This window comes from Anthonomus grandis, chromosome 6 (assembly GCF_022605725.1).
Source record: "Anthonomus grandis grandis chromosome 6, icAntGran1.3, whole genome shotgun sequence".
In the NCBI taxonomy this organism is placed as follows: domain Eukaryota; kingdom Metazoa; phylum Arthropoda; class Insecta; order Coleoptera; family Curculionidae; genus Anthonomus; species Anthonomus grandis.
This window is the reverse complement of record NC_065551.1, coordinates 24,135,041-24,148,046: the sequence shown is the minus strand read 5'-3', so window position 1 is coordinate 24,148,046 and position 13,006 is coordinate 24,135,041.

Genomic DNA, 13,006 nt, shown 5'->3' with positions numbered 1-13,006 from the left:
AGACTTTATTGTAAAACTAATTACAGAGGATCGTGCAAGCACCACTGCACTTAAGCCTCATTATGCTCATTATGCACCGCTGTAGAAGGTTTAGGAACTTCTCCCTCAGCTCGTCTTCCAGCCCAGTGAATCAGCGAGAACAACAGCATCGCCGAGCGACCCCTTGATTTCTTTAAAGTATGGGTAGGATATATCTAGAATGCTGCTACGTATTGACGAGAGAGCGAAGCAGGCGCAAAGTATAAGCGGCATTGTATTGTCTTCATAGTTACATCCCCTGCGTAGTGGGCTCCTGCTTAGTTTCATTTTAAAGGGTGGAGTAATTGACAGCTACCAGTTGGGCTCACTGTTATAAGAAGTAGTTTCCCTCTAGTCAAACACAATTTCTGGATTGCCTCCAGTTTATCCGGGTAGCTGAGAAGCTTCTTGTAGAAATTGCAGCCTTAAGTACCATCTCACCGCTTTTTTTTAAATCGTATAAAAGAGAGTTTTTATAAGCTCTTTGATATTCGTAATGATCAGATTTACCAAGGGCTGCGGCCCTACTATAGTTGAATAGCGGCGGCCTTCTTGGCAGAGGAGTCGGTGGTCCGATTTTCCTTGCTTTGGTTGTGCTCCTTAACTCCGCGTGGTCTTGACAGTGCAAGAACTGTTTGTCTGTATGTGTTGATAATCACCGTTTTATCAGTAATGTTGCTACTTATTATTTGTTCTGCCGTCAGAGTTATTATGTATATGTCGGTTTGACATAGTGCTAATGAAAGCATTGTGTTTAAATGGAGGTTTTTGGAGTATACGCTGCAGGCCGAACTTGTTTATTTCTGGAACCGTCCGAATAGATATAAGAAATACCCTGCATCATTGGTACTAATGCCCTTTAGAGGTTTGTTCTCACTGCGAATTTCTTACAAGTTTGAAACTGTTTCCAAACCATTATTGATGCGCATGCGTAAAATATTACAACTTCTGATAGATTTGAAACCGTCTTTGCGAACATCAAATATGGTTTGAGTGGAAAAGAAAAAAAACCTAACTTTTTTATGCCAGTATATTATTAATAGAGTTTAAGATTGTGTGAATATTTGCTACTGCAGGGTTTGCTCTAAAATGGTCGAGAAATTCTATTCTATTAAATCGGGACATAGTTTTATCAAATAGAAACAATTTAGAGGTTTTGTTCATATTCCGAAGATCCGCGTTGACTGGCTGTACGAGTTCTCTGACACTTTATCTGAAATAAATCCGAAAACAAGTCTGACTATCAGATGACAATCAGAAATTTGTGTAAGAACATCAAACTTTTGATTTGAAACTGACCAGAAATTTCTGTGCGAACGCATTTTACTTTATTCCGCATGTTTATTTGTCGAAAACTTGTTCTTTACTGCTGTGAGAACAAACCTTATGTTGACTGTGTACGGTTTGCTGCAGAGGTTTGAGCGAAGGATTGGCACACCAAGATGAACTCGACCCTTCAGTATAGTAAGTGAATTTGTTGCTTCTTGCCAGAGGCGAGCTCCTTGCAGTCCTGTTTTCACAATTAGGTTCATTCCAAAGCGCGGCTTGGTCTGGTTCTCATAGCTCCCGTTATCTTGAGGCAAGCTATTCTTTGAACATAGTTTAGTTTTCGAGGAGTTGTAACCTGATCCACTTTATGGCCCCAAACAATAGCGCCATACGCGAACATAGGTCTTATAATAGCTGTGCAAATCCATATAACCACCCTGGGGGAGAAGCCTAAGGTCTTATCAATTATGCGCCTGCACTGCTCGTAAGAAATATATGCTTTCTGTACTCTTTTTAATAAATTTGACAGAAGTTTTGCTGCGTTTAGCAGCTCGTTTAAAAGTTTTGCTACGTATCTGCATCTGTAAATGCAATGGGTGGTGAATTTGCATAGACATTTTTGCTGATCTCTGGTCAGCAACACAGATCTGGATTTTGAGTACAGTTATTGAGCGGTAAATATATCAGAACATTATTATTATGAATATTTCCGTTTTTGTTGTCAGTAAAAGCAGTACTAAGATTAGAGTTTGTCTGATGGAAAATCTGAAACTGCCATAGATATCATCTTTCGGTCCACCTCTATTTTCCAGCTCAGGGATTTTGTCTCTGAATGTAAGAGATTGGTCAGGCTTAAGAATGGGCAACATTTATGAATGTAGAAGCAGCATCAGATACATTTTTTGAAGACTGAAGTATTTTTATTCAAGCATCACCTCAACCAGTTAGTAGCTTCTATTTATTATTTTTTTAAACTTTCGGTTAAAATAATTTGTCATTTATTGGAATCTATATGGGTTTCCATCTTGAGTGCCACATTTCTTCATGATTTTAGAGATTTACATATGTAACTGTAATTACAGAGGGTCGTGCAAGCACCACTGCACTTGGGCCTCACTATGCTCATTGTGCATCTCTGCTGAAGGAGTAGGAACTCCTCTCTCAGCTCGTCTTCCGAGAGCAACAGCGTCGCCAAGCGACCTCCTGATTTCTTTAAAGGATGGGTGGGATATATCTAGAATGCTGCTACGCATTGACGAAAGAGCAAAGCAGGCGCAAAGTAAATGCTCCATTGTCTTGTCTTCATGGTTACATCACCTGCATAGTGGACTCTTGCTTAATTGCTTTTATTTTAAAGAGGTGACCAGTAATTGACAGCTACCAGTTAGGCTCTCTGTTATAAGAAGTAGTTTCCCTCTAGTTAAACACAATTTCTGAATTGCCTCCAGTTTATCCCGGTAGCTGAGAAGCTTCCTGAAGAAATTGCAGCCTTAAGTACCGCTTTTTTCAAATCTTATAAAAAAGAGTTTTTATAAGCTCTTTGATATTCGTAATAATGAGATTCACGAAGGGCTCCGGCCCTACTATAGTTGAATAGCGGCGGCCTTTTTAGCAAAGGAGTCGGTGGTCGGATTACCCCTGCAGCAGTTGTGCTTCTTAAACCAACCAACTTCCACTTGGAAGAAGCTTCTACGAGGAAGCGATGACATTGCTGCACTACGTGAGGCGTGGTCTTGACAGTGCAAGAACTGTTTACGTATATTAATATATTTATTACGTATATTATATAATTACGTGTTATTACGTATATGTCAGTTTGATATAGTGCTAATAAGGCATTGTATTTGAGGTTTTTGGAGTATACGCTACAGGCCGAACTTGTTTATTTCTGGAACCTTCCGACATAAAGGGCGTTGGTACCAATGCCCTTTATGTTGACTGTGTGCGGTTTGTTAAGAGCAAAGGATTGAGACTAAAAGCTTGGTATGCCTTTAGTATAATAAGTGAATTTGTTGCTTCTTGCCAGAGGCGGGCTTCTTGCAGGGCTGTTTTCACAATTAGGTTCATTCCAAAGCGCTGCTTGGTGTGGTTCTCATAGCTCCCGTTATCTTGAGGCATGCTATTCTTTGAACATAGTTTAGTTTTCGACGAGCTGTAACCTGATCCACTTTATAATCCCAAACAATAGCGCCATACGCGAACATAGGTCTTATGACAGCTGTGTAGATCCACTAAACCACCCTGGGGGAGAAGCCTAAGGTCTTATCAATTATGCGCCTGCACTGCTCGTAAGAAATATATGCTTTCTGTACTCTTTTTGTAATGTGAGAGTGCAAATTTAGTTTGCTAACAATTGTCAGACCTTACTGTCAGGGACTTTACCTCCGATGTGTAACTTAGTGGGCGGCCTGATAGTTTGGGTGCTAGAAGAGATCTTATTTTAATCTTTTTGGTGAATAGCACCAACTCACTCTTTTTGGTGTTAATGGATAAAGAATATTCCGCACACCATTTCTCTATAATTTGACTAGCCACCTGCATTCGTTCGCAAAGCGATTGTTCATATTTACCGGTTTGCAGAGTGATTAAGAAGTCATCCGCGTTCACTCCATACAACGATACCATACCGAATCAATGATTTAACCGAATCTTGACAAACATCGACCAGCAATTTTTGGCTTAAAATTTGTTTTAGAATATAAAATGTGTGTAAGAGTTTTCGAATATGTTTGGTTAAATTTAAAATATGGTGATCCCACTTTATTTATTTCTCGATTATAACATCCAAATATTTAGTAAAGGAATCTTCCTTAATAACATCCTGCTATGTATTGTATTTTATATTACAGTTTTTTGTCTCACCCGTTCCAATTGTTGCGATGGCTTTTACATTTTCTTAACTTTTTGCAAAAAAAAAATATTGCAGTAACATCTGCGTACGACATAATTCACAATTTTTAATTCTACCAGTGAGTTATTTTATATAATAAATAGTGAAGGTCCCAATATGGTTCCCTGGGGTACGCCTATTTTTATTTTTAACGGTTCATTATAGTCTATTTTTAAAAGTTGCTCTCTCTCAGATAATTTGTACTTTTAACAGTGAGGATCCTACTGCATTTGAGGATAATACGCTATTGTGTGGTGGTCGTCATATTCACGCGGTTAATGACACTGTCCAAAACCATGTTCCATTGCACCTTTAGATAAATTTTTCTAAGGACAGCCCCTGGTCTCTCTCCCTAATTTTAACCTCCTGCACACTGATGTATATATATGGATTTATATTTTGGAAAGCATTTTGAAAATCCACGCGACCAAGGTATCTGGGGGTGTTTCTAATTTTTAGCGACTGGCTTGTTTTACAGAAGATTGTTTTGTCAAACGCATCCTCGATGTCAATAAATACACATAGGTTGGACTCTTTCCACCAGCCCTATCACTGAGTGTAGGGCAGACTCTGTTGATCTCCCTGGAGCGTATGATGCCTGTTGATTAGGATGAAGCGGGTTAGATATCAGGCTTTCATTCTCTATATATCTTTCACGCAGCCTTTCCATGGATTTCAACCAAGAGGATGATAGGCTAATAGGGCGCTAAACTTTGGGAATTCTATAATCCATCCTGCTTGATTTTAGAAAAAAACACAACTTTGACATCCCTCCAGGCCCCACTGAAGTAGTGCTGGACAGATGCCGTCAGATCCTGGGGACTTAAAGGAAGAAAATAAGAAGAGTGCCCAGCTAATTTTGTCGTCGTGTATTATCCTATCGGAAAATAGCGAATGCACCTCCGAGGATAAGTAGGGTACCTGTATCCGATCCATAATTCTGGAGGTGGAATCAGGAAAGTGTGTAGCAAGCTCCGTGCTTTTTTGAGGTTGGCAGTATATGTCCTCCCTACGTTGTCCTATCCCCTATGCTTTTCTCTGCTTTTCTCTTACAACCTATTTATAGTGATTGAGATGGCTCTGACAGAGGTGACACTCTTCCGCTAGTCTGGTATTATTTTCCTTTTCTTAACTCTGCCTTGAGGTTTTCCAGTTCTTCGCACCACCAAACCGAGGTTTTACCAGAGTTCTGGTAACGCCTCAGTGGGCATGACTTTTTGTAGGACTTTATGATGGAGGTTTGGATGCTAGTAGCGTACTGTTCCAATTCCTGCTCATCATTTGGTGTTTTAACTACTCATTTTAGGCCTTGTCCAAACAATTACGGTAAAGAGACTTGTCGGTTTTTCTAGGGTCTCGATACAGTCTACAGGTTATGACATTACAATTTTAGGTGAAGGCAATCCAGCGTTGATCTGACATGGAAATTTCGTCAGGGACACGCCATTTAATAAATAGCCAGTACGATTGAGTTTTGATATAAGTGGGATGCACAGTGTTTCTTTTGCCCATTACCATCCAGTTTAGGTACTGTAAAGTTCGACGTACAGAGCTGCGTACAGCCTAGGTATATAGATGGCCATCCTAGGTTGACTATTAGATACTATATGGTTGCTATTTGCATTTGGTAGAGATGATATTGATGGGTGCCTCATGCCCCACCAAACGTTATTAGAGTTTAATAGTCTACGAAAAAGCCAATGAGGCTGTCGCATATGCGGTCGCATGACCCATGCTTCAAACCATGGAAGTATAAAAATGCGTATTCTACTATTATCGATAGACACACATAGATATAGATAGACTACTGCGCTTACACTCGAGAGTCATGAGACGAAATACAGCGTGACAGGTCTTTTACCCGGACACTGGCATTTAAGACGCCATCTCCAAACCATAGATATTGCGGTCAAACCAGAATACTGGTGGTTTAGGGAAAATGATGAAACTGCAGATCACGTTACCGGGGAGTAACCAACACTTACTCGCGCATATATGTTCAAATATCTGAGTAACATCTACAGTTTACCCAGTGACATTAAGGCTTTCAAATCAGAATATCTCATTGCCTTTTTCAAGGCTGTTGGCCTCTGGTAACTCTCGGAGTGCCTAACGAGTCATTAGGATAATTTTATGTATAACAGCCTTTTAGGCCATTGGTCAGCCTATTGACTGACCAGATTTTAGCGGGGATTGTCATACCGCTCCTCAGTTAACCAAGGATATGTAGCCTCATCGCCTCAAATTGCACCACAAAGTCTGGAGTTGGAAGATTTAGAAGAGTCTGTTATGTTATAAATATTATCCCGGCAAGACTATCCGGTTTACAGGGGCTATTTCTAGGGAGTTGAGTTCGTTCGACGGTCTTGGTTTAAGAGTTCTAAACAACAAGAACAACTCCCTAGATCTGATAGGTTCCAGAAACCCTGTTAAATTTAAAAGATGGAACAAAAAAAAAAGAACCTATCAGGCCGGCTTCATGGGTTCTCTGTATGGTCAGTTGCCTCAGTCACACTCACTCACTCAGTAGTAAAACACCTTAATAAGATTCCCCCCCAACCTAGAATAATTATACCTAATAATATATCTATAATTACAATATCTAATATAAAATACCTATCTAAATTTCATTTCTATAAGCTCTAAATATCTTTATACCTAAATCACTCTTAAAAAATCTCCAAATTCAGAAAAACAATTCGAAAACAATTAATATTTTCACAGTATTACAGTAAACATGACCCAGCAGTGCCGATTTTCCCCTAGCCCAGCAAAAGAATTTCGCCCAAAAAAATTCAATTCGCCTCAAAGATTTACTATAAGTAATTTATTTAATTAGCCCTCTCTAGCTGAAACGTTACATTAAAAGAAAATCTTAACAAGTTATAATCCTAATTAGAAAATGAAATGTAAGTAGATAAGTAATCTTCAAACTTTCAAACACCCTATAATATATTAAATCTACCAAAAGGAAATTAAATTAAAAAAAAACTTTCAAAAGAAAAGTACTATATAAAAAAAATGAAAATCCAATCTCCCCTTCTTTCCTTAATTTCCAATAAATTTTTTTAAAAATATTTTTGTTGAGCCTTAGTATGGGTATGTTCTAATGGAAGACACCCCATACTGGTAAAAGAGCACTAAGTGGAATTTTACCACCACCAGCTAACTGTACAAAGTTAGTCTACCCATTGACTGAGTTGGACAACTCCAATGTTTCGCGCCACTGAGTCATCCAACTTCCGCCAAACGCCCACTTTGTAGAGCGGATTTTTTTTTTCTAAGCACCTAGTATATAAAATTAAAAAAAAAAGTATATGGAAAGCAAAAGGAAAAGAAAAAAAAAAAAAAACTCCCTATAATATAAGACAAGTTACTTGGAACCACTAATTGTTTCACCCTGTAGTACCAAAATAAGAAAAAAAAATTTACTTCAAGTATCTTTTATACTACTTGTGTACACCACCCTGTATAATTCTATAATAAAATTAAATTAATTTAAAAAAAAAAAAAATTCAGGGATTAAAGTCCACCCTGTATACCAACAAAATTCAATGAAAATTAAGATTTTTAGTTGGAGTAGTTCGAACAGATGCCACGTTGGACTGCAATCGCACTCGATTTTTTTCCTTTGAGAGGGCGCTTGACGATAAATCAGTGTATCCATTACATCTTCTTTTCGTCCCGAGAAGGGATTCGAATCAAATGTGGTTTCTAGAAATATAGTACAGTCCTAAAGTATTACAGCTGTATACATCATAGAGATACTAATGGGTGCTGTGCCAGATATGTCTCCTTATAATAAGTAGAAGATCTGTTTTTTTGGGGTTCATCGATTCTCCGAGATGCCCCACCGGTCTAGTACACGCATGATCTATTGCAGGGCCTACGTGCTTACCTGCTTAGAACATTGATTAAGCAATAGACTACTAGCTACTATAGAAAAGCGTTATTTCTATAAGAGGTGAAGTTACAAGAACCTTCTACCAATATCGACATCCACCATCTTTGGAATCATTTCAGGACGAAATGAGCTTTGGGAAGTGGAACAATATTGGTAACGCCACACATGTCAGATGTGCTTCGTAATTCGTAGATCCGGAATTATCACGGTGACACACGCGGGCATACCGCAAGACATCGCGAATCTTTCAGAACTATGGTCTGCCAAGTATATAAAGATATTGGCGCGATATTTAAATCGGACACGAATAATAGTAAATAAATACAATTTAAATAATAGAGTAGTCGCTAATGTAAATCTATCAGTTGACTTTGTTTTTGTATCGCGTGTTTTAATTCACACTTAACAAATAAGAAAAAATGCCACAATATTAAAGATAAGACCAAGCATTCTTTTATCTTAAAATATTATTCGGTTTTATTAATTTATTCAATCACACTTATAATTATAGCTGCTTATACATAATAAAGGTATCATATGAAATCAGCAAAAATAACCTGATGTTCCTTGGCATTGCCCCATAATGAATATAATTATCTTTATAAACACGCTGCATTTTTTCTATAAGAAAAGCCAAATAATGAAACATAAATAAAGTAAAACATCGGTTGTTTCATGACAAAATATTTATACTTAATAATAAATCAAATTTAATGATCGTAAAATTTAGCGCATACCTACGTATGAGAATGCTCTATTCTGATATAAATAAAGCCCCACCAGATGTTTGGAGTGGGTCCAAACAAGAAAAATGTGTATTTTTTGATTATAAAAAAGGTATTTGTTTATTTGTATCGTAAAAATTGTTCGTTGAGTTTGAAATGTTGAGTTTCTCTAAAACTTTCGTCTATTAAAAAAAATCAGAATTAATTTTTTTAAATGCAGCGCCCAATACTTAGGTGTGCTTTAAATAAACAGCTCTTTAATTATCTTTTAAAAATTATATTCGTCTGGGCAACTGGACATATTTAACCTTAAAATGTGCAATTATTATCGGAACAACTTTCAAGTATCATCTTAGTATTTTTAAGTTGCCTTTCTTGCTACACTAACGAGAAATTTTGTCTCAAAAATTTCGATGAGGACACTTCTAGTCTATCAAGGATTTTTAAAATTACTCGAAAACCCTGGCTTAGAATCCACTTTGGTTTTGAATTTTATCTCACTTTTTATGGAAAACCTTAGCTATTCCTCCAGTCCCTTGTAAATCCTTAGCCACACAATGTTGCAGACCATGTTCAACTGGAGCAGCAAACAGGTCTTGTTGCACTTCACAGGTCACGCCGGCTGACTATTTCGGCTATTAGAATAATGGGACATAAATTAATCGAATGTCATATTTGACTGATTGGCCGCATTTCAGCGTCTTCGTGTTTCCATAAGAGCAGCCAGTCGGTTAAAGTGAGTGACTCGAGCTTTACCCTTAGCGGATTTGTATTCGGTAAAGAACATCGTTGATGGCTATCTCAGAATGTTTAAAGTTTCGGTGATCAGGCAAATGCTCTCTTGACTCAGAATGACAGCCTGTTTTCTTCCCAGCTCAATGACGCAGTCTTTCCGCGCAACATCGGTTCTTGCAACTGCGAAATCCGATATTTAGGCACAACGATTTACCTTCTTTCGTCATTCGTCTTTGTCGTGGTGGTCAACAACTCTGCCATAAGAGTCTATCTTCCAAAATTAAAGTGTGTGACGATTATAGCTTGACATTGAGAGAATACTGGGTAGCTTCTTTTCTTCCTTTATTCAGGTTAGGACTATCTGGATATCGGGATCTTTCTCTTGTTCTCTTATACGATCCCCATTTTGCGAAGTACTTTCGACGATGGTACTTTTTAACAACTCAGCATCTTTTGCAATATATTTTATTAGTTTCTTATCATCACTGTTTTTGTCTTTGTATTGGTTTTATCATTTTGACAATTTTAGTTTATTTATTTTATTTTTCTTCCAGCTTTGTAAATGAAGTCTTGTAATGAATGACAATTTTAGTTTATTTATTTTATTTTTCTTCCAGCTTTGTAAATGAAGGTGTAATACACTCTTTATACAATAAAGTATTTTTGAATTTGAATCTTTCTCTTCTATTCGCTCACAATATTTGCAGTCCCCTGGACATGGTCTTCTTGATAGAACATCTGCATTTCCATAGATTCGCCCTGCTCGATCTTCAGTATTAAAGTGAAATTCCTGTGGCCTCTCTACCCGTCTTGCCACCTTAACATCCAGATTTTTAAACTAATGGAGCCATTTTAAAGCTGCATAATCAGTTCGAAACAGGAACTTCCTCCCATAGAGGTACTAGTAGAAGTGCTCCATCGCTGTCACAATAGACAGTTGTAAATAAATAGTTGACAGCATCTTACTAAAATAGCTCTAAAATAGGGGATAGCTTAGGATAGGTGACAAACTTGATACTATTGAAATGTACGTTCTCCTTCTGTCAGCCTGGTCAATGGTTTTGCGGTGTTGGCAAATTCCTCGTAGACGCTACTTTAATTGCCAAACCTTAGCTGCAGGTTTTAGTATGTCGGGTCTTATAATTGTATTTGTCGAACCTGTATCCAGCAGTACAGGGCGAAGGGTTCGATCCATATACGCGTTTTCGTCGACAGAAAAGAGCGCAACTAAAAATATTAATCGGCGGGTCCAAAAATTTTCCTTACTTATACTTGTTGTAATAAGTTGGTCATACATATAATGGGCCATATGAATAAAACTAAAGTAAATTCTTATAAGCGTTAGGTACGAGACATAGCAAATGCTTAGAGCAAAAGGTAAGAGTAAAAGTAATTGCTTCGTTCAATATGGATAATGATTACCTTATACTTGCAAGAAAATGCTTCATAAAAACGAGTGAATGTACTAATCTAAAATATTGGAGATCAGCAGATACTCTTATTAACAATAAAACAAGAGTACCTGGTAGGTGTCACAAGCTAAGGCTCAATTTCATAACTCTAATCAGCGATTAAAAAGGCATTCTGTGTATTTCGCATTACCTCCGTTACGTCAGCATTTTTCCATTTTTTGCAAGTAGCTTGCACGTTCAAAGTTGCTTCTCCTTTGCGGTTTATGTTTTCGTCTGCATGTACTTTAGGTTTCTTTATATTGACGTGTAAATTGTTGAAATCCTTCAATAGCAGTCGGAAATCTAAACTTTCTTGATCATAGTTCTTTAGCTTCCATTACGGCATTAGTGACTTTTAGGAAACTAAATCCAACGATTGGCCTGTTGTATTATCTGTTTTATCGCCATTCGCATTGTACGAAATACAGTGCCTCAAATGGCCTCAAATGTGGACTCAATGCCTAGCTCTCTGTTAATTCTGCTTTAAAAACCTGGATTTGCCAAATATCTTAAACAGATTTTCATTCTGAAAACCACAGATAGTGCACCACCAGTCTCGCTCAGTTTTACAGTTTCGCCTAGAAAGTTCTGAGCCAACCACCCTGGATTTTCCTGTTCAAATGAATACATGCTTTTAAAATGACTCGTTCGCGATATACGGCGTTGTTTATAGTACTTTACATTTCGGAGACTTATCATTTCAGCCATATTTCTTTGCAGTCACCCAGTCGTGTAAAAAAATGAAAATCGTTTTACGGGGGATTCGCGGATCCACTACTATATTCGTGGATGCACACTTGAAGCAAATCTTTTTATTCTGTAAGCATTTGCTTCATACTTTTAAGCACAGAACACAAATATAGAGAAATGCGTGTTGCCTAATGAATAGCCAGAAATTCTGTTGACAGCTTTATTGACATTGATGACAAAGACGGAGGCAACCATCTTGGGTGTCGTGTGGCGGGAAATTTAAGCCTGATCTATTGCGCGATGTTTAAATTAGAAGTAATTTGCAGAATTACAGAAATTGATGCGTTAACTGACGAGTGATGAGAGATATATTCAGATAGAATTTTATTTTATTTTAAAACTAGGAAATTTAGAAAATCTATGATTTCTGTGACTGTCTGGGCAATTCCTAATATACAAACTAGTGCATAAAGGATATTTGCATGAATATCTTAATCTAGATGAAGACAAGGAAAAAGAAATACTAGACGTTTTCCCAGTGGAGATTCAAGAATTAAAAATGAATTGTAAAAAAAAATTTAAATTGAGAACAGTGACATAGATATGTTTAAAATAGTATTGAATCTTTAATTATACCCTGAAGAAAGATAACACATCCAAGATGCACCACAACATTATTAGAAAACACCTTATTAGGTATATTATATCACTTATTATTATATTAAAGTATGTCATCATTGAAATTTACCTGTCTTCTACTCTATGTAGTTGCACGATGAGTCGATGTTGGCACGTTTATAAAATAATTCAATCAACTCATGACAAAAAAACTACAAAAATCTATGAAATTACTTAAAAACTTTAAATTGGAAGAAAATCATGAGACTTGCTTGTTTTCCACTAAAAGAGAACCTAAAAAAGATAATCGTTAAATACGACAGTTAAAATGTCACTATTGTCATATTTGATGTACTTCAAAAATTTGTCAATCAGATTCAATCGGCCATCTTGGGTGCGCGCCACATTCAACCTTCATACCGGTGCTTTTAAGTGAAATGATTTCCTTACAATTTTATTCATACTCATTGAAGGATTTACTTGAATTTTGCAAGTATAAACATATGCTCCTTTTTATTCATATGGCTCAATAGGTTTGTGTAAATTTTTTGAGGTAAAGACATACCAGGCAAAATTAGAACTGCTAAGCTACTTTTGAAAATTACACGCCAGAAAATTAATTTTTAACTTATTAAATGTTTTGACACCACTCTATAGATAATTTAATTGCCTTTAGTTTGATATATAATTAGTTAGTGAAGAAATA